Source organism: Chiloscyllium punctatum, chromosome 10 (assembly GCF_047496795.1).
Source record: "Chiloscyllium punctatum isolate Juve2018m chromosome 10, sChiPun1.3, whole genome shotgun sequence".
NCBI classification, from domain to species: Eukaryota; Metazoa; Chordata; class Chondrichthyes; order Orectolobiformes; family Hemiscylliidae; genus Chiloscyllium; species Chiloscyllium punctatum.
Genome location: NC_092748.1, coordinates 20996510 through 21017755, shown reverse-complemented (window position 1 = coordinate 21017755; position 21246 = coordinate 20996510). Strand labels below are relative to the sequence as shown.

The 21246-nt window shown below is 42.8% G+C and overlaps 1 protein-coding gene and 1 non-coding gene across 2 annotated transcripts in view; one reads left to right on the top strand and one right to left on the bottom strand.

Moving 5' to 3' along the window:
- LOC140481772 (uncharacterized) overlaps positions 1-21246 on the top strand; it is a 561406-nt gene that overhangs the window by 343537 nt on the left and 196623 nt on the right. The window lies entirely within an intron of this gene.
- Positions 10628-10709, bottom strand: trnaq-uug (transfer RNA glutamine (anticodon UUG)). The gene has a single exon. It is a non-coding gene; the product is annotated as a tRNA-Gln (tRNA).

Here is a 21246-nt window from a genome sequence, read left to right as displayed (position 1 = left end):
TATCATTCTAGTACAGTTTTGCACTTTAATGCTGCACTTTGGAATGCACCAGCACCTCTCGTTACAAGGTTGCTGCAAGGACACGCTGCATGAATGGACAGGCACCAACTCACAGATTAGACCAGGCTACATCATAGGGTACTCTCTTGCTCTACTAGGAGCTTGTCATTTTGATCTATTTGGTGGTGAAAGCAGCTCTGCCTTGCCCTGCCTTGTTAGCCCAGACAAAGTCAGGCAGCTTATCTGGTCGTCAGCTGTCACCAGTCAAGAGGATAGACGTGTTGCTACACCTCACCATGCTACGTCAGCGTTATACTTTCACCTTGTGCTGGCTCAGAAATGGCAGACACACTGCACGCATTTCAATGAAATGATGAAGTTTCAAATTCACATCAAGGGAGACACCCTTCAGTCAGGGGGTCCTGGCTCAGTAAGTGAAGTGTAATTGCCATTATCAGTATAAGGCCTTGGGCATGGTCAGGCAGTCTCTTGTGTGATCAGGGTCAACTCTCTCAGCTAGTTGAGAATCCAAGTTTCAGGTACCCCATGACTCACTTTCTGCCCTATTCTTCTGGGCTGAGAGAAAGGGAGCAAATGATTTAAATGGAAGGGGTGACACAGTTGATAGTGGTACAGGTTGGTTAAACGTGGTGATTTGTCCTGATTGGGTGAATAAGTGTGGAGGCCATACAGGGTTAGTGATGTGAGAGTAAAGGAGAAGATGTTGTATGCAATAGTGAGATGGTAGAGCATGAACCTTTGTGGGAGATGGATGCAGTAGCAGAGTGAGACAGATTGAGTATGAAGTAGCACAGAAAAGATGGTGGCACTTACACGAGCTGATCAGATAAGATCTTTGACCTTCTTCCTGCATTGCTGGATCTTCCTCCAAATGGCTGCACTGGTCTGAGTGGCTGTCTCAGCGCAGGTTTATAGGACTGTAATGTCTGCAAGATCTCCTATCCCACAAAGTAGAACCCTGATGTCTTCGTCTCTGCCAAGTCTAGCACAAATGTCCCAAACCTTGCACGGTGACTCTGGATTGCCTGCATGTTTCTGTGTATGCAATGACCTGTTAAAGGTGGTGATAACACCAGAGATGATGGTCTATTTCAAGACATTAGCAGTGGTGAGCAATCCCATTTATGAGTGTTTGAATTGGACTTGCATCAGACGAGGGGGTGCCACAGGGACAGGGTAGGTAGTTAATGAAACTAGTTAGGGATGATGAGCAGGAATTCATGCTAGACCTTGCAGAGAGAAGATGGTGCCATTCTGGTCAATGAACATCTTTTTCTCGATCTACACTGCCCTGGAATCTGAAAATTACTTATTCTCTAACCATCTAGCTTTTTGCTGACAACTAGCTTCACTGAGCTGAAACTATTCTTGGATATTTTCCTGAGCATCTAATCTTGCTCAGTTTTACATCAAGCAAATACAACTTGTGGGCTTTTCATAACGACCTTCCCCACTCCCCCATCCCCATCACCCCACTCTCAGCTGTACCAAACTATTAGTGTCAGACAGCTTTATCAGAAACCCCACTGCTCCCTTGGCTTTTCTGGATCCCTGACTCCAAACCGTAACTACCTCGTAACTCCAAGAACTTCTGCCTGATTTCAATCAGCACAACGCTCTTGACGTCTCACTGAGTCCCCTGTGCAGAACCCATGTGGTTAAGTTGCCTTCTCAGTCAAAAGTAGCAAGACCTAATGTGGAGTCTATTTATGTCTCTCATGTGCATGCTGACTTTTCCAACCACTTGTGACCTTTGATCTCCTCCTCAGTCACCCTTGAACTTTCCTCAGTGACGTATTGAAAATTTTGTAACCTGTTCCTCCCCCTAGTTAGACTGCGTGTAACTGCGTGTTTTGGAACTGTCAAACATAGCACCCCTTGGAACTGAGTGTGGCCCTCCATATGACATTGTCACAGAATGCTGGCTCCTGCAGCATGAAAGTTGCTCACAAAAAGACAGATTCATCCGAAATATTACTGTTTTATCAGGAACACGAATCTCTGAAGTGTTGCTGCGTCTAACACTGGCTGGCAGACTCAGCAGCTTCAAGGGGGCAGAGACATCACTGTACCAGGAAGCAAAATTCCCTTTATTCGGCTTTAGGCATGTGGTAAATGGAGGCAGCATGTGGTTCAGAGACAGGTTTTAGTATACACAGCACTTGGGGGCAATTTATGACTGAATTACAGCCAGCCAGTCAGTGGACAAACAGTGCTAAACTGAGCATAGAAGGGGTTGTGATGCTGTCAGTCTGGGAGTGGCGATGGCAAGAGAATTGTCACAGAGATGGTGCTGCAGTCAGATAGTTGATGATATTCTGAGCCACCATTCCATTGAAAATAAATTTGATTAGGGAAAACACACAGGAAGAACACTGCCCAGGTCTGTGAGATGCTAATGATAAAATTTCTGTGACTCTGCCCCAAATCCCCCTAAAGTCCTGTAGAACATTAGGATCTTATATTGTACCATTGTAAGTGGCTGAACTTCTAAGTATCATGAGGGCATAAAAACAAACACTTACCCACCACTCCTCAAGGAATGGTGAGAGTCACCTCTCAGTGATCCATTTCCTATCTGATATTCTGAGAATGTCTAGCTGGTAAGAACCTTTCACTTCTGCAACTCTCTCGTACTCATTACCTTCCAACATAAATTCATGAATTGTCTCTGCAGGGTCCACATCGTGTCTGTTCCATACTCAACATCCTGCCATTGAACTGCTAAGGTGAATTGTGAGCCCCTGAATGCCACCTCTGCAGTTTTGACTACACTATCTAAATGTTGCAGCTGTATAGAACTTTAGTAAGGCCATAATTGGAACATTGCATATATTTCATGTCGCCGCACTACCAGAAGGATGTGGAGGCTTTGGAGAGGGTACAGAAAAGGTTTACCAAGATGTTGCCTGCTATGGAAAGTCTTAGCTATGAGGGTAGATTGGACAGACTTGGTTTGTTTTCATTTGAATTTGGGAGGCTGAGGAGCGACTTGATTGAGGTTTACAAAATTAGGAGAGGGATGGATAGAATAGATAGTTGGGTACTATTTTTGTCAGAGTAGAAATCTCAGTGATCGAGGAAATAGTTTTATGTTAAAAAGGGGGAAGTTTCAAGGAGATGTAAGAGGCAAGTTTTTACACAGAGTGTGTTAGGTGAAAGTGAGGACTGCAGATGCTGGCGATCAGAGCTGAAAAATGTGTTGCTGGAAAAGCGCAGCAGGTCAGGCAGCACCCAAGGAGCAGGAGAATCGACGTTTCAGGCATAAGCCTGAAGAAGGGCTTATTCCCGAAATGTCGATTCTCCTGTTCCTTGGATGCTACCTGACCTGCTGCGCTTTTCCAGCAATACATTTTTCAGAGTGTGTTAGGTGCCTGGAATGCACTGCCAGAGAATGTAGTAGAAGCAGATTCTATAGCAACTGTCAAGGGACAGTTTTATACACAGAGGGTGGTATGCATATGGAATGAGTTGCCAGCAGAAGTGGTTGAGGCGGATACGTTAACCACATTTAAAAGGTATTTGGACAAATGCATGGATAGAGAAGATTTAGAAGGATATAGGCCAAGTGCAGGGATATGGGGTTAGCCTGGATGGATATTTTGGTCGGCATGGGACCAGTTGGACCAAAGGGCCTGTCTTGTGCTGTAGGACTGTCTGACTCTGTGACTCACCAATGTCTTGTACAACCTCAATATAATGTTCCAACTCGAGTACTCAGAGGTATGAGCAATGAAGGCAAACATGCTAAAAGCCTATCTATATGTGATGCAAACTTCAAAGAATTATGTACCTGAACCCCTAGGTCTCTCTGTTCTACAACACCACCCTATTTTTAATTATATGAGTTCTGCCCTTGTTTGTTTTACCAAAATAAAATAGTACCTCATACCAAATTAAACTTTCAGCCATTCTTCAGCCTATTGACCCAAGTGGTCAAAATTTCGTTGTAATCTTAGATAACCTTCTTCACTATCCACTATCCCATCAACTTTGGTGTCATCTATTAAATTACTAACCATGCCTTCATATTCTCATCTAAATCATTTATGTAAATGACAAACAAAGATGAACCCAGCATCAGTAACATGTGGAACACTTTTGGTCACAGGCCTCCAATCGAATTGTCTCCTGCTGTTAAGCCAATTTTGTATTCAATTGGGTAAGCTCAGCCTGAATCCCATCTGATGTAACTTTACTAATTAGTCTACTGTTCATAACCTTGACAAAGGCTTTACTAACGTCCCAGTAAACAATATCTACTGCTCTGCACTCAACAATCTTCTTGGTTACTTCCTTTAAAAACTCAATCAAGTTTATGGTTGACATGCTCACACAAAACCATGTTAACCATCCCTAATCATTCCTTGCCTCTCTAAATGCACATAAATCCTATCTTTCAGAATCACTTCACAACAACTTACCCATGACTGAAGTAGGACTCACAGATCTATAGTTCCCAGGCTGCTTCTTATATTCTTTCTTAACAAGGGCATAGCATTAGCCACTTTCCAGTCTTCTGGCACCTCACTCATAGTAATAGATTATACAGATATTTCTGTAAGAGGCCCTACAGTTTTCTCCTTAACTTCCCACGATGTCATGGAGATTTATCCACCTTTATATTTTCTGAGACCTGCAGCACTTCTTCTGTAATGTGAACTGTTTTCAAAACAACAATATTTATTTCCCTGAGTTTGCTAGCTTCCATTTCTTTCTTCACTGACGTGAAATATTTATTTAATATCTCTCCTATCTCAAGAGGTTCAACACAAAGATGGCCTCTTTGATCTTTATGGGACCCTACTCTCTCTCTAGTTGGACTTGGTCTTAATATATTAGTAGGATCCCTGGATTATCCTTAACCTTATTTGCCATGGTATCTGATATGTTCTCTTTGCCTTCTTGATTTCATTCTTAAGAATGCCCCTAACACAGTTGATACTGTTTGAGAGATTCATTTGAACCCAATTGTCTATGACTAATATACAATTCTTTTTTATTCTTAACTAGAACTTCAATATCTTTATTCATCCATTGTTGTCTAATCCAACCAGTTTTACCTTTCACCCTAACAAGAACATAATGACTCTGAACTCTTGTTATCACACTTTTGAAAGTCTCCCACTTATCAGATATCCCTTTACCTGTGAACAGTCTAATCCAATCAATGTTTGAATGTTCTTGTCTCATACCATTAAAGTTTGCTTTACTCCAATTAAAAACTTATTTTTTATGGAAGGCTTATCATTTTCCATAACTATTTTAAAACAAATAGAATTGCGATCACTAAACCCTAACTGTTCCCGTATAATCACTTCAGTCATTTGCCTTGTCCTATTACCCAAGGGAAGGTCAAATATTGCTCCTTCTCTTGTAGGAACATCTCCATATTGATAAACACATTTAACAAATTCTTCACCATTCAAACCTTCAACACTATGGCAGGTCAAGACAATGTTTGGAACATTACATAAGATCACCTATTATTACAAACTTATTATTCTCTACATTTATCTGTGATCTCTCTGCATATTTGGTCCTCAATTTCCCTCCGACTACAGGGGGGGGGGGGGGGGGGGTAGCGGAGTTGAGGGTGGGGGGGTGGAGAATTCTAAAATACCAGTCCATTAATGTGATCATTCCTTTAGTATTTCTCATTTCAACTCATGTTTTCACTGGATGATTTTTTTAGAAACATCTTTTGTAGTTTTTCTTAATCAAGAACACCTCCTCTTTTGCCTCTCAATCTATCCTTGTGCTAGTACCTGAAACTGGAAACATTGAGCTGCTAGTCATGTCGGCCCATCAACCAAGTTTCTGTACTAGCTATAACTTCCCAATCTCATGTTCCAAACATGCCCTGAGTTCATCAGCCTTACCTCTAAGACCCTTGCATTGAAATAAATGCAATATCATTCTTCAGAGTTAGTTTGCTCTTGTCTGTCATTTATAATTACCTTGTTCCTTTTCAGATTGAAAACCATCCTCATCTATCTTTCTACTTATTCTGCTGTTGAGGATCCCTTTGCCTTACCTCTCTAATAGCTTATAGTCTCCTTTAATCGAATTGGCAATTTTTCCTAATAGGATATTGATCCTTTTTCAGTACAGGTGAAACCCATCTTTTTAGAAAAAGTCTTTTCTGCCTCAGAAGAGATCCCAAATGGTCCAAAAACCTGAATCCCGGAACATTACATCACCTCCTCAGCCATTGATTTATCTCCTTTTCCCTTGTATTCTCTGTGCCTTGATCTCCTGGAGGCAATGAGGTCAATAGCAGAGGGTCAGGGCAGTTCTGCAGTAACCTGAGATGAAGCTCCCAGAATGCCTGCCTATAGTTCCTCCTCTCTGAGACTGTCTACTGGCACTATCCTGACTCTGTGACAAGAAGGGACATGTAGTGAAGATAAAATATCTTGCAATCCTTTTACCCTGTCATTGATGCTAAAAACCCAAAACACAAGCAATTGAGTCAAGATTAGCACATATATTTTGCAGTGACTAAATGTTCTTTTTTGGACCTGGGATTCCATCCATTTCATGGGTTCACATGAGCAATAGAAAGTTGGAGTCACCGCAGTAGATAGAAGATGGATAGACACCTCTAGTCTAATTAGGGTGCTGCTAGAGTATGACACGTTGGCCATGATGGTCAAGAAAGCATAACAATGCCTCTACTTCCTCAGGAGGCTAAGGAAATTCAGCATATCCATAAAGACTCTTACTGATTTTTACAGATGCGCCATAGAAAGCATCCTATCTGGGTGAATTGTAGTTTGGCATGGAAACTTCTCTTCCCAAGACAGCAAGAAATGACACAGATTCATGAATACAGCCCAGTCTATCACACAAACCAGCCTTCCATCCATTGACTCTACCCATACTTCCCACTGCCTCAGGAAAGCAACTGACATAATCAAAAACCACCTTCCCCCCACCCCCATTCTATTTTCTTCCACCCTCTTCAATTGGGCAGAAGATTTGAAGAATAATAGAATCCCTATCATGTGGAAATAGGTTCTTTGGCCCAACAAGTCCACACTGACCCACCAAAGAGTGGCCCACCCAGACACATTACCCTACATTTACCCCAGACTAATACACCCAACGTACACATCCCTGAACATGATAGACAATTAAGCATGACCAATTCATCTAACCTTTACATCTTTGGACTGTGGGAGGACACCCGGAGCACCAGACACAGGGAGAGTGTGCAAACTCCACACAGACAGTAGCCCAAGGCTGGAATTGAACCCAGGTCCCTGACGCTGTGAGGCAGCAATGCCACCCCAAAAGCCACTGACTTGCCTTCTCTGAGGAAGTTTGAATATACGTATGAATAGATTGAAGAATAGCTTCTTCTCTACTGGTATCAGACTTTTGAACAAACCTCTCAAATGTTAATATTGGTCTCACTCTCTGCACCTTCTCTGCAGCTGTAACATTGCAGAACAGAGTGCAAAATACAATCCTAATGCACTTTGTATCATATGATCAGCCTGTAGAGCATGCAAAGCAACACTTCTCACTGTATCTCAGAACATGTGACATTGATAAATCAAATCAAATCAAATCAATGGTATGTTTTATAATGTTTCTTGCAGTACTAAGGCTTTCATTGTATACTGCTGAATGCAAGTGCTTGGGATCATAGTTATGAACTATGGCAAGAGAGAATAGCTTTTGTAGACTAAAAGCCGGCTTTTGAAGTGCTTATGCCTGAAATGTCGATTCTCCTGCTCCTCAGATGCTGCCTGACTTGCTGTGCTTTTCCAGCACCATACTTTTCAACTCTGATCTTCAGTATCTGCAGTCCTCACTTTCTCCTAGCCTATGAAGTGCCCTTGTGGGTGAAGTGCAGCTGGCATGGAGGACTGTTACTTGAAGGAATCATGACTACTGTCAGGGAAATGACTGTTCTTAACAACAAGGCCTTACTTAACTGAATGTGGCATCAAGGGGCCTGAGCAAAACTGGTGTCAATAGGAATCAGGGGGATCTCTCTCCCTTGGTTGGAGTTATACTTGGTGCATAGGAAGATGATTGCAGTTATTGGATGTCAGTAATCTAAGTTCCAGGACATCTCTACAGGAGTTCCCCGGGATAGAGATTTTTTTTTAGTCAGCTTGCTAAAAGATGTTAATATACATCTTAATTGGGCGACAGCTCAAAACTGCATAAAATCGCACCAGCAGCCAGGAGAAATAATCCAGAAGGGTCAAGGATTTTTCATGCCATTGAGCGTATATTCAGCTATGAAAGGGCATAAGAGGGCATGGGATAGTGTTCAAAATTGGCCACACTGTATCATAACAGCTTTGCTCACTGACAACAATATCTACTGTCCTGCATTTTGCTGACATTCATTAAGATTGAGAAAAGTCTTCTCCCTGGGGTGGGGGAGTCCAGAACTAGAGGGCATAGGCTTAGGGTGAGAGGGGTAAGATATAAAAGAGACCTTAGGGGAAACTTTTTCACGCAGAGGGTGGTATGGGTATGGAATAAGCTGCCAGAGGAAGTTGTGGAGGCTGGTACAATTGCAACATTTAAGAGGCATTTGGATGGGTATATGAATAGGAAGGGTTTGGAGGGATATGGGCCAGGTCCTGGCAGGTGGGACTAGATTGGGTTGGGATATCTGGTCGGCATGGACGGGTTGGACCGAAGGGTCTGTTTCCATGCTGTACATCTCTATGACTCTATGCAAAACTATCGATGGTGTCAGGCACCTTTCCCATCAGAAGCTTGTGCACACATTCTGGACCAATTTTTGACTTGTAGGAGACTGATTAGTACTTTAAATAGCTGAATTCCTCCACAACAAGAAAAGCAAAATACAAAAGAAATAATAAGTGTTGGAAAGACTCAGCAGGTTTGGCAGCATCTCTGGAGAGAGAAACAGAGATTAAATCTCAAGTCCAAAAAGACCATAAGATGTAGGAGCAGCATTTTAGCATTTGACCCATCAAGTCTGTTTCACCATTTGATCATGGCTGACATGTTTCTCAACCTCATTCCCCTGTCTTTTCCCCATAACCCTTGATCCTCTTACCAATCCATAACCTATCTATCTCTGTCTTAAATACACTCAATTACTTGGCTTGCACAGCTTTCTGTGGCAATGAGCTCCACAGATTCATCACCAACTGAAGAAATTCCTCCTCATTTCAGTTCTAATGGATCTCCTCTTCAACCTAAGGCTGTGCCTTCAGGTCCTAGTATCTGCTACCAGAGGGAACATCTTCTCCATATCCACTTTATCCAGGCCTCTGAGTACTCTGCAAGTTTCAAAAAGAACCCCAGCATCCCTCTAATCTCCATCTAGTACAGACCCAGATCCTCAACTGCTTCATATATGAAAAACCCTCCATCCCCAGAATCATTCTTGTAAACTTCCTCCGGACCTCCTCCAATTGCCAACACATCGTTCCTTAGGTACGGGTCCAAATTTAATCCAAGTGAGGTCTGACCAGAGCATTATACAGCCACAGCAGGGCATCTCTGCTCTTGTATTCTAGCCCTCTTGAAATGAAGGCTAACCTTTCATTTGCCTTCCTAACTGCTACATGAATCTTCAAGTTAACTTTACGAAAATCCTGAACTCAGACTCCCGAGTCTCTTTGTGATTCAGACTTCCAACACCTTTCCCCATTCAGAAAATAGTCTGTACCTTTATTCTTCCTACCATAGAGTCATAGAGATGTACAGCATGGAAATAGACTTGTCCATGCCTACTAGATATCCTAACCTAATCTAGTCGCATTTTCCAGCGCTTTGCCCACATCCCTCAAAACCCTTCCGGTTCATTTGCCCATCCAGATGCCTTTTAAATGCTGTAATTGTACCTGACTTCATCACTTCTTGTCCTGAAGAAGGGTTACATCTGAAACATCAACTTCTCCACCTCCTGATGCTGTCGGCTTGCTGTGTTCTTCTTTTGGATTTCTATTTTGGATTTCAGTGTCTTTGTCTTCACCACTTCCTCTGGCAGCTCATTCCATACACGTACCATCCTCTGTATGAAAGAGTTGCCCCTTAGGTCCCTTTTCTGTCTTTCCCCTCTCACCCTAAACCTATGCCCTCTCATTCTGGACTCCCCCACCCCAATGAAGAGACCTTGTCTATTTACCCTATCCATGTCCGTCATGATTTTATAAACCTCTATAAGGTTACTCCTCAGCCTCCAATTCTGAATACAGCCCCAGCCTATTCACCTCTCCCTACTGCTCAAACCCTCCAAACTTGGCAACATCCTTGTAAATCATTTCTGAACCTTTCCAAGCTTCACAACATACTTCCTCTAGGTGGGAGACTAGAATTGCACACAATGTTCCAAAAGTGGTCTAACCAATGTCCTGTACAGCCACAACAAGACCTCACAACTCCTACACTCAATGCTCTGACCAACAAAGGAAAGCATACAAAACACCTTCTTCACTATCCTATCTATCTGTGACTTCACTTTCAAGAAACTATGAATCTGCACGCTATGGTCTCTTTGTTCAGCAACACTCCACAAGAGCTTACCAAGAAGTGTATAAGTCCTGCCCTGATTTTTCTTTCCAAAATGCAGCACCCTACTTTTCCACATTATGTTCCATGGCAGTGGTGGGATTCAAACCCACGCCTTCTTAGCGACTGGAGCCAAAATCCATTGCCTTTTACCACTAGGCCACACTACCATACTCCCCCCCCTCACTCCCTTTTCATACATTTTCAATGGTACTCCTGGAACACAACACAAATAAAGTCACAGGGATAGGGTTCAATGATCCCGAGCCCACTCCCAGTTGCATAGCTGCTGGGATATGCCCAGCTACAATATCAATTTCCCAGCAGACAATGATAGCCCTTCAATCCAGAGAAAAATCAATGGAAAACTGAATCTATCTTCTGAGACTCGGTTGAGCTTCAAATGGATTGTGTGTGTGAGAATGTAGATTCGGATATGATCCGACAAAGAAAACATGAGCTGGCAGCCATGTGGCTCACGTTCAGGTGTGGAAAGCTCTGCAGCAAATGGCACAGTTAAGGTGAAAGACAAGGAAACTGGCAACACGTACCGGCACTGAGGTTCGAACAGCCTTGCAATGTGATCTGTCCTCCTCAGATTCTAATGCTAACTCAGCTTTTCAGGTGGAGCACATTCTTTGGGACGCTTATTCTGCAAAACAGATGCGGTGACAGGAACTATGCTGCACGGTATGATCTGGAACACGGCCTGCTCAGCTTTGTACATTTTCCATCTAGTCCAGTGTTTTTCCAATTATGTGTAATCCTGAAAGTTGTTCTGCTTCGAGAAATGGGCAAAATCATTTGGTAGTGTGGATGTGCAGATGGATCTTGGAGTCCATGTACATAGATCCGTGAAAGTTGCCACCCAGGTTGATAGTGCTGTTAAGAAGGCATACGGAGGGATTGAGCTCAGGAGCCGCAATATCATGCTGCAACTATACAAAACGCTGGTGCGGCCACACTTTGAATATTGTGTACAGTTCTGGTCACCATATTTTGGGAAGGATGTGGAAACATTGGAAAAGGTGCAGAGGAGATTTACCAGGATGTTGCCTGGTCTATGAGGAAAAGCTGAGAGACTTGGATCTGTTCTCATTGGAAAAAAGAAGGCTAAGAGGGCATTTGATAGAGACATACAAGATGATCAGAGGATTAGATAGGGTAGACAGTGAAAGTCTTTTTCCTAGGATGATGACGTCAGTTTGTACGAGGGGGGCACAACTACATATTGAGGGGTGATAGATTTAAGACAGATGTCAGAGGCAGGTTCTTTACACAGAGAGTTGTAAGGGTGTGGAATGCCCTGCCTGCTAATGTAGTCAACTCAGCCACATTTGGGCAGCACGGTGGCACAGTGGTTAGCGCTGCTGCCTCACAGCGCCAGAGACCCGGGTTCAATTCCCGCCTCAGGCGACTAACTGTGTGGAGTTTGCACGTCCTCCCCGTGTCTGTGTGGGTTTCCTCCGGGTGCTCCGGTTTCCTCCCACAGTCCAAAGATGTGCAGGTCAGGTGAATTGGCCATGCTAAAATTGCCCGTAGTGTTAGGTAAGGGGTAAATGCAGGGGTATGGGTGGGTTGCGCTTCGGCGGGGCGGTGTGGACTTGTTGGGCCGAAGGGCCTGTTTCCACACTGTAAGTAATCTAATTAGGGAGAGTTAAACAATCCTTTGATAAGCACATGGATGATTTTGAGATAGTGTAGGGGGGCACTGAGAATAGTCCACAGGTCAGTGCAACATCGAGGGCCGAATGGCTTGTTCTGCGCTGTATTGTTCTATGTTTTATCTGCCATTTCTTTGCCCATTCCTCTAGCCTGTCCAAGTCTCCACTTCCCACTACTTATCCTCCCACTTACCTTTGTATCATCTATAAACCTAGCAACAATGCCCTCAGCTCCTTTATCCAGATTATTAATGTACAACGTGAATAGTTGTAGTCTCAAAATGCACCCCTGTGGAACTCCACTAATCACTGGATGTTGTCCTGACAAATATCACATTATCCCCACTCATTGGCTGGCTGGCAAAAAACAATCTTCTAACCATCCAGTACCTTGCCCCTCACACCATGGACACTTGTCTTATTTTGCAGCCTCCTGTACGGCACCTTGTCAAAGGCCTTTTGAAAATCCATATAGATCACATCCACTGCTCTCCTTTATCCAACTTGTTCATTACCACCTCAAACAATTCTAACAGATTTACCAGGCATGACATCCCCTTGATGAAGTTTTGCAATCTCATCCTTAATAATGGACTCTAAAGTTTTACCAATGGCTGAGGTCAGGCTGACTAGCCTCTAGTTTCCTGTTTTCTGCCTGCCTCCATTTTTAAACATAGATTTTACACAAGCTATTTTCCAGTCCTCTGGGTCCCTCCATGACTCTAGGATTCATGAAAGATCACTACCTTTGCCTCTACAATCTCCTCAACTACCTCCTTCAGAACTCTGGGGTGCAGTCCATCTGGTCTGGGTGATTTACCCACCTTCAGACCAATTAGCTTCCCTAGAACCTTCTCCTTAGTGATGGCCACGACACTCATATCTGCCTTACTGACTCTGGAATTCCAGTATGCTGCCAGTGTCTAACATTTTGAAAACTGACACCTATTCAGTTCCTCTGCCATGTCTTTGTTCCCCATTACTACTTCTCCAAACTCATTTTCTGGAGGTGCAATGTCCACTGTTGCCTCTCTCTTACCTACCTACAAAACTTTTAGAATCACCAGCTAGCTTACACTCTCATTTCATCTTTTTCCCCCAATGCTTTTTTTAAGTCATTGCCCGCTATTATTAAAGGCTTCCCAAATCTCTGGCTTCCCATTAATCTTCACCACATTATATGCTTTTACTTTTCCTTTTATGTTGTCCCTGACTTCTCTTGTCAGCCATGGTTGTCTTATTCTCTCTTTAGTCTGCTTCTTTCTCCTTAGGGTACATTTTTGCTATGCATCTTGAATTTCCCAGAAACTCATGCCATTGCTGCTCCACCAACTTCCCTGCTAAGCTCCCCTTCCAAACAACTATGGCCAGCTCCTCTCTCCCGTCTTTGTGCTAACCTTTACTCAATTGCCATTTGTGTCATCTGATTCCAGCTACTTCCTCTCAAACTGCAGGGTGAATTCTGTTATATTATGGCCACTGCCCCCTCAAAGTTCCTTCACCTTAAGCTCCAAAATCAAATCTGCCTGGTTAAGGGGAGGCAATGTCCTACTCGTATTATTGCTAGACTATTAATTCAGAGAATCAGATAATGTTCTTGGGACCTGGGTTCAATTCCAATATGGCAAATGATGGAATTTTAATTCAATAAAAGACTAGAATTGCATCTAATGATGATCTTGAAACCATTGTTCATTGTTAGAAAAACACATCTGGTTTACTTTTATTGTCCTTCCAGGAAGGAAACTGCAATCTTTACCTGGGCTGGCCTACATGTGACTCCAGACTCACACCAATTGTGGTTGGCTCTTAACCGCCCTCTGGGCAATTAGAGATGGGCAATGAATTACCCACATCCTGTGAATAAATATAATTACACCTCGCCAAATCCAGAATTGCCTATTCCCTAGTGAGCTCTACCACAAGCTGATCCAGGAAAACATCTCACCAATACTCCACAAGTTCCTTTTCTTGAGATCCATTACCAACCTGATTTTCCCAGTCCATCTACACATTGAAATCCCCTATGATTATTGTAACAGTGACTTTCTTCCATGGTTTATATATCCCTTGATTTATTTCCTTCCCCACATTCTGACTACAGCTGGAGGGCCTGTACACAACTCCCATCAGGATCTTTTCTATTTTGCAGTTCCTCAACCCTACTCACACAGCTTCAACATCTTCTGACTCTATATCCTTTCCCGCTATTAATTTAGAATTAGAATCCCTACAGTGTGGAAACAAGCCCTTCGGCCCAACCAGTCCACACCGACCCTCCAATGATTAACCCACCCAAACCCATTCCCCTACCCTATTACTCTACATTTATCCCTGACTAATGCACCTAACCTACACATCCCTGAACACTATAGGGAATTTAGCATGGCCAATTCACCTAACGTACACATCTATTGGATTGTGAGAGGAAACCGGAGCACCCGGAGGAAACCCACGCAGACACAGGGAGAATGCGCAAACTCCACACAGGCAGTCCCCCAAGGCTGGAATTGAACCCAGGTCCCTGGTGCTGTGAGACAGCAGTGCTAATCACTGAGTCACTGTGCCACCCTAATTTAATTTCGTTTCTTACTAACAAGCCAACCGAGTCCCCTCTGCCCATTTCCCTATCCTTTTGATAGAACATGTGTCCTTGGATATTTAGTTCTCTGCCTTGATGCCCTTGCAGCCATATCTCTGTGATACCCACAACATCATACTTGCCAATTTCCATCTGTGCTGCAGCTCATTTGCCTTTTATCATATATTGCGTGCATTTAAGTCCAACATTCTCAGTGCTGTATAGACACTCCCACCTCCATCCCCACCTCCTTAGTTGTCCCCTTAGCTGCTGTGCCTGAAGTTAGATTTCAGAACCTTTGTCCTGGAAACTTTAATAACCTCTGGTCAGCTCTCCCCTCTTTAACTTTTTCCATAACTTTCCATGCAATTGAACCCACTACCTCAGTATTTCATTTCAAGCTCTACTCATAGCCTTAGTTACGTGATTCAGCAGCATTCTAGTTCCAGCATGAACAAATGGAGCCTGGTCTGTCAGATCAGCTGCTTCCTGAAGTAACTCAACAGAGGCCGATATTCCATCACCAACACACCCTTTATTTACAAGTGAACAGTCCTTGACCATAGTACAGCCTCATACAAGTCAGCTCTTCGAGTGCCAGAATTTCTGACACTCCCCTTTTTCACTTGTCAACCAGGGCTCACTGATTGGATGAAATTAACAGCCCTAGAGATCTCATTTTCCATGAGGATCAGCTGGCTGACCTCATTACAATCACTGCACCTCCATCCCCATGGTTCTGCCATGATTTCAAACCTGTGTCTCCTACATCAGTCTCGGAGAAATGTGTTTACCTCTTTTCACCTTGTTGACTCTGTGCAGTTTGCTCATGGCTGAGGTAGTAAGCCAGAGATTATTACCTTTTTGCAGTTCCTCAACACGACTCACACAGATTCAACATCCTCTGACTTTATATCCTTTTTAATTTAGCCCCTAACTAAGCATATTCCCTCAGAAGAAACTCTTTCCTCTTTCTACCTATATTGTTGATACCTTTGTGGACCACACACAACTGGAATTTTATACTCCAACTCCAAGTGTCTCCATAGCTTAAATGAGATATCCTGAGCCTGGACACCAGACAGGCAACACAACTTTCTGGACTCAGGATCCTGGCCACAGAGAACAGTGCCTGTTGCCCTGACTATACCAAACCCAATTACAACCACATTTCACTTTCTCCCCTTCTTGGATGTCTCCTTGTACCAGGGTGCTATGGTCAGTGTGCTCATCCTTCCTACAGCCTCTACTCTTGTCCACACAGGGAGCAAGAATGTCAAACCTGTTAGGCAAGCTCAAAGGCTAAAGCTCCTTCAGCACTACCTCCTGGACTTCTCTACCTGCCTCATTCATAGTTGCACCCTCCTGTCCCTGACCAAATTTGAACTAGTTCATCTCGGGGGTGCCACTGCCTCCTGACACATACTGTCCAGGTAGTTCTCCCCCACCCTGATGTATTTAAGAGTTCATAGCTCAGACTCCAGCTCGTCAACCCTGAGCTGGAGTTCCTCAAGCAACCAACACTTGCTATGGATGTGGTTACTGTGAACCACAATGGGGTCCACCAGCTCGTATGTCATTTGGGTGGAACACATCGCTTGGCCTGACATCTCTGTTTTGATTACACAGTTCTTAATTTGATTTTTAATAATTTTGTACTTTAGTCCATAAATATTTCGCCTACTTACCTTCAATCTGAGAGTAACCTAGTGAAGCTCACTGCAAGCTGGAAGATCAGCACCTTGTTATCTGCTTGGGGATCCTGCAACCCTCTGGACGCAATATTGAGTTCAATAACTTTAGGGCTTGAACTCTTCCAAGTCCTTATCCACCCCCCCACCACCCCCCAGTTATCACATGCTCTGCTATTCCACATAACCCATAACAGTCCCCATTAATAGCTATTTACTCTCCCAGCCAGATCATTATCCATTCCTTTGTCTGTCCAACTGTTCTCCTTCTCTCTCTTTGGGCTCTATCCCCGCCTATTGTTTACTCCTCACTCCTTCCCCTAACCCTATCTTTTGCATATAAAGCAGCATTTTCCTAGCTACCATCAGTTCGGAGGAAGAGTCACTTGACCTGGAATGTTAACTCTGATTTCTCTCCACAGATACTGCCAGACCTGGTGAGCTTTTCCAGCAATGTTGTTTGTGAAAATAACCTAGAATGAATAGTCCGATTAATAATTATTGCCAACTAATGAACATAAAGCTTACCTGTGTTGTCATTCTTTTGTATTGGACCCCTGATCCTGGTTTCAATTTATCCTGTTTAAATAAAAGCTTACTATCGATAAACCAAAAAACGCAAGTAAAAAGCACCCCTTCTCACATTGCCTCTTGACTCTCCAAACTATATATTGACTTGGGCTGTATCTTGAATTGAATTGAATTGAATTGAATTGAATTTATTGTCATGTGTACCAAGGCACAGTGAAAACCTTTGTCTTGTGAGCAATACATGCAGATCACAGAGTTAAGTCACATAGATAAGTAACTAATAGGTAAACAGTGGCACAAACAAAAACATAGGTACAGGCGAATGTTAAGAGTTTGTGAGTCCATTCAGTATTCTAACAACAGTAGAGTAGAAACTGTTTTGAAACCGGCTGGTGCATGTGTTCAGGCCTCTGTACCTTCTCCCCGATGGTAGAGGGTGTAGAAAAGCATTGCCAGGGTGGGATGGATCTTTGAGAATGCTGGCAGCCTTTTGTTGACAGCGAGCCTGGTAGATGGATTCTGTAGATGGGAGGTTGGCATTTGTGATTGTCTGGGCCGAGTTCACCACTCTCTGTAACTGTCTCCCGTCTTGAATGGTACAGTTGCCATACTAGGTAGTGATACATCCAGACAGAATGCTCTCGATGGCGTACCTATAAAAGTTGGCAAGGGTATTCACCGTCATGCCAAATTTCCTGATCTGCCTGAGGAAGAAGAGACGTTGTTGGATCTTTGTAACCAGTACGTCCACATGAAGAGTCCAAAAGAGCTTGTTGTGGATGACCATTCCCAGGAGCTTGACACTATTCACTCATTCTACCTCTGTGCTGTTAATGTGTAGGGGGGGCATGAGTAATATCTCGGTGAAAGTCAGTAATGAGTTCCTTAGTTTTGCCGGCATTGAGAGCTAGGTTGTTCTCAGTGCATCATTTTTCCAGGTCTTCCACCTCCCGTCTGTAGTCTGTTTTGTCACCGTCTGAGATTCGACTGACTATGCTGGTGTCATCAGCAAACTAGTAAATGGCATTTGTCTGGTATTTGACAATGCAGTCATAGGTATACAGTGAGTACAGTAGGGGACTGAGTATGCACCCCTGGGGGCTCCAGTACTGAGTGTTAGTGAGGATGAAATTTTGTCCCAAACTCCGGATGTGATCTCTTCTTCCTGAGTGTGGGAAACTTACTGATTCTTGTGATCTTCTTCTAAGAATGATAGTTTAAAGTGGGCTAAATATGATACAATTATCATTAAAAAAGTCCCTATTTTCCAGTGTGGGATTAAGGAACAAATAAATATCAAAATGTGACCTGCGTTTATCTCAGGCTCCTGCCAGAGCCTCCTTGAAAGACCCCAACCAATGTAATTTCTAGAAATCTTTGCAGATTTGGTGCAGGCCTCTGGATTGATAAATTAGTTATTGTTCTGTGCATTGTAGATGAGGTTGAGTTTTTAGTTTGATTGATGAGTTTCTGCTGAAAAGTATAGATACATAAATTCACAATAAGAACAGATTCACATGCCTAGTGCTGTCTGTCTAGTCATATTTAATTATTGGCTTCAATTCATGCTTCGTGCACGAGCTCAATAAATATTAATTTAAAAATCAGCCAGGAGAAATAGAACATGCACTACTGTCAAAATGCTTATTTTGTTACTTAATTGAAGTTTCAGATTCCATAGAACTTCCTAGGACAAGTCGTACCCTCAGGTAACCCGTTGAGCAATTGACTACTTAACTGGTTGAGTACAACAGTGTCATTCTGTAATGGCCTAAGTAGCTGTGGTGATCATTGTACCATTAATGCAAGAAATATCATTTCACCAACGATTTTAATAGGCGTGGAACACGATCATTATTTGTTCAAATTTACCTGTGAGTATCTCTGAGGAACAACACAGACATCCCAGTAAATAATGTCTTGGCCTAAGTAAAGGTGTAAATCCACTCATGCCATCATATCTGCACCATCATAATGACATAGACCATAAAGTGTTGAGCATTTTCTGCCTCATTATTCTGAAAAAAAGGTGAAAATGCTCATTTACTTAGTGCAGACCAGAGTTATGGCAATTCTGATGGAGTCGCACCCAGGGGAAGTGAGTAAAAAAAAATATTTTCAGCATTATCTACATATCTTCTAATAATACTGCCTGCTGCTGTAAATCAAGACTGAACAGCTTTTAAGATTCTACTTTAACCCCAAGCAATTGCACATAACTTGGACATTTGAGCAATGATTGGAGAATTTTGTTGCTGTGTTCTGTAGCTCCCAAGAGGGCTGTGGAGAGCAAGTTAGACATTTTACTACATTGCTCAGGCAATTTACAGCGTGGAATTGGCAATGGGGTATTCTGGGCCATTTTAATGAGGTAGGAGGAGCAGGAATACAGGGAAGCTGAGCTGATAAAGCATCATCGAGGATGGGTGAGCAAGTTTGGTCCCAATATTTTAATAATAGAGAGCCCCTGCAAGATCTCTGGAGCTCCTTCTTGATAAATATTGTGGTATAAGTACTAATATATCTGACACACTCCTTACAGTCAACATACATTCCGACAACTTCTGTCACTGAGAAAGGAAGGTGCTCCAGGCCCTGGGCACAACCAAGCCTGTATGCATGCTTCTGTTAATCGCACAATTGCGATTTAGAATGAAGTTGTATACGACTCAGCGACACATGCTGGCAATATTTTGTCAACAAGACTGTGTAGTCACTTACAGAAGATTCTGATGAATGATAAGGAGATAAGCAACACAGACTGGCTTGTCAGTCAGGTTTCAAATGCCAACTGTACCAATAGAAACCTAAGAGACTTAGAGATGCCATAACAAGTTCTGAGGCCTCAAAATAAATGGTGATTTCGTGGCCCACATCACCCGTCAATAGTAGTCAATGAGGCACCTTTAGGTGCACAAGTCAATTTAAAGAACCCACAACAGAATGACCAATCAATGCTCGAATAAGAGTCAAAACATGAGTATTGACGATAGCGCTGGAAAATCACGGCCAGTCAGGCAGACCTCACTTTCTCCAAAACTTGAGTATTGCTGAGAAAAAGACACATTTTCTGTCAGAATACTATTAAAAGGGAAACCAATATTTATACTGTCTGAGACTGCTGACTGGTTGACAAGTAGTATCTGGCAAGCAGAGGCAATGCCATGGAGAATTCACCAGTTAGTCACCTTGACTGTTAACTGTCAATCTTTGTTTAGATTTCAAACCAGGCAGGTTGAATTTGAGTTGTTAGTGCATTGCCCTGAGAAATGAACCAGCGAATGACTGTCATATATTTTGTTGAGTTCAGACAGAGGCTGTACATGTAGATGTCTTCCTGCAAAGAACAGGGCTCTGTGTACTAATATAGTAGTTTCCAGTAAACACAAATGTGGCACACTGCAAGCCCAAAAGACAAATCTATAGTCAACTTTCCTTCTTCTAAACTGCAATGAGTACATACCCAACCTAATCAATCTCTCCTTTGAAGAAAGTCCCTCCATTCCTGAGATCAACCCAGCAAACCTTTCCTGCACTGCCTCCAATACTGGTCAATTCTAGTCCCCTTATCTTTCCCTAGATAAGGGGACCACAACTGTTCACAGTATCCTAAGTGTGGACCAAGTAATGCCTTGAGTAGTTTGAGCAAGACCACCAATTTTTATATACCATTTGCTTTAAGATGAAGGGCAGCACTGTATTTGTTTCTCCTATTACTTGCTGATCTTGTATGCTAGTATTGTATGATTTAGACATAAGGACTCCTTAATCCCTTTGTGCTGCAACTTTCTGCAGTCTTTCTCCATTTAAATAATATTCTCTATTCTTCCTATCAAAATGCATAACATTATATTTCCCCACACTATATTCCATCTGTCAAGTTTTTGCCCACTGACTTAACCTGTATATATCCGTCTACAGACTCTTTGTGTCATCCTCATCACTTACCTTCCTAGCTATTTTATGTTATCCGCAAGTTTGGCTATATTATATTCACTTCCTTCACCTTTGTGTTAAAATCTTGGCCCTCATACCTCCTTTAAACTTCCCTCCCCTCACCCTAAATGAATGCTCCCTAGTATTAGACATTTCAACTCCGATTCCAACTGTTAAACCCATCTGTGCATCTCTTAATTTTACCGACTTCTCTCAAGCCTCCCCTCAGTCTCCACCGTTCCAAAGAAAAAAACTCAAGTTTTTCAAGCCTCTCCTTATACTTCATACCCTCTACTCAAGACAA